This window comes from Montipora capricornis, chromosome 8 (assembly GCF_036669925.1).
Source record: "Montipora capricornis isolate CH-2021 chromosome 8, ASM3666992v2, whole genome shotgun sequence".
Classification (NCBI taxonomy): domain Eukaryota; kingdom Metazoa; phylum Cnidaria; class Anthozoa; order Scleractinia; family Acroporidae; genus Montipora; species Montipora capricornis.
This window is the reverse complement of record NC_090890.1, coordinates 41,166,218-41,167,890: the sequence shown is the minus strand read 5'-3', so window position 1 is coordinate 41,167,890 and position 1,673 is coordinate 41,166,218.

The window sequence follows — 1,673 nt, the reverse complement described above, 5'->3', positions numbered from 1 at the left end:
TGTTACTACCGGGCTCTTATAGGTGTTTTAAATTGAATCCGGCGGAAGATGCGGCATCGTAAACTACAATTCCTTCCGTCTTCTTTTGTTCGAGAAGATTTTTTATAACAAGTATGTTTCTGCATTAAAAGCTGATAAATGCATTTACCAAAGAATAATGATGGTACTTAACAAACTTTGCCATGCAAGTATCAATTTGCCAAGAGCTGAGCTCTTTTGCGATATTCTGGGTTCTTGATCAATGCGGTTATTCAGTTTTGGGTGATTTCTAAAAGAACAAACACCTCAAAAAAAAGCGAGAGTCCATCGCAACATCTCCGAATTGTCTTGCTGAAGAGGTTTCTGATGTGATTTACATCTGAACTGTACTCTCGTCTCCCCATGTACTCTCGAAGTCGGTTTCCAATCATTGAAACGTTTAAGTGCGAACTTTTTATCTTAGCATTCGCGTTGTTTCCTAACCATGTGAGAACACCTTAAGTCAATTTCGGAGTCATTTGATTTTCATTCTAATTAGCTGCACCTGTCATAAAAGACCACAGAGCCCTCATCACACCCTGCTTGTGTCTCGGGTTGTGGTTTGCCTATGACCACCTGCCTGGATGTGAAAGAAACGTTTCGTCCTTTGACACAATTAGCCGTAATTACTCATGTCGGATATGAAACAAACGCTGAATACTACTAATTATACTAACTGACTTAGAAGTTGTGTTCCCAACTTAAAGAACACAACTTCCAAGGTATTAAGTACTGAAGTAGCATTCACCCTTTGTTTCAAATGAATTAGCCTATCGTATTTTAAAGGATTTCATTGTCCACACAATTTCGGAACGTTGACTGTTTTGCAGCTTTTGGCCTTTCACTTAAACTATACACTTGGAATCAAACTTTGGACCTCGGTTGGCCTGAATGCATATGGACCATCAGTTGGTTCACACAGATAGAGTGTTTCCACTCGTGAGTACACCAACATGGCCGCCGTTCTGTTGTTTAGGTTCACCGACATAGCCGCCGTGACCTTACATGAAAACAATTTACACAGCAACCGTAGAAGAGTCGATCTTCCTTCAATTTGCAGACTTCATAGTGTCCTTGATTCGTTCGTTTTGTGGTTTAATATCTAAAACTCGAAGCTGAAGAACAATTAACGGAGAAGAAGAAATAGTTTATTTTCGTTTTGTTTATTTGTTGAAAGGGTGTAATACACAATTCATCGTTCTAGTATCTCGTAGTTTATTAGGTTTCCTTGGCTGAATTTAATCTGAGACAGTCCCTGTGAAACCTGTTTTTATGAGCCCCTTCGTAACTCAGTGCTGTGTGTTAAATACCGTCGTAAAAACCCTTCTCCTAATCTTTTTTATCAATCGTTCCACAATGCATCGTTGATGCTCACCAATACTATGACAAAAACCGTGGGAGAGTCAACAAATACGTTTGAAGTGATAAATATGGCCATGTGTTAGTATATGAGCGCCGACTAGACTTTTTTGTTGGGGGCTGAGCGAATCTTGAGGGAATGCAATATTCAAGATTCCAAATCTGATTTGAATTGATGTGCAGTCTCCCCATTTGATAGACCTAATAAGTAAACACAATTATTATGAACTTCAGCAGGAACTATGGGTTCCTAACTTTAGTAAAAAACACAAACAAATTAAGATCCTAGCCGCTAA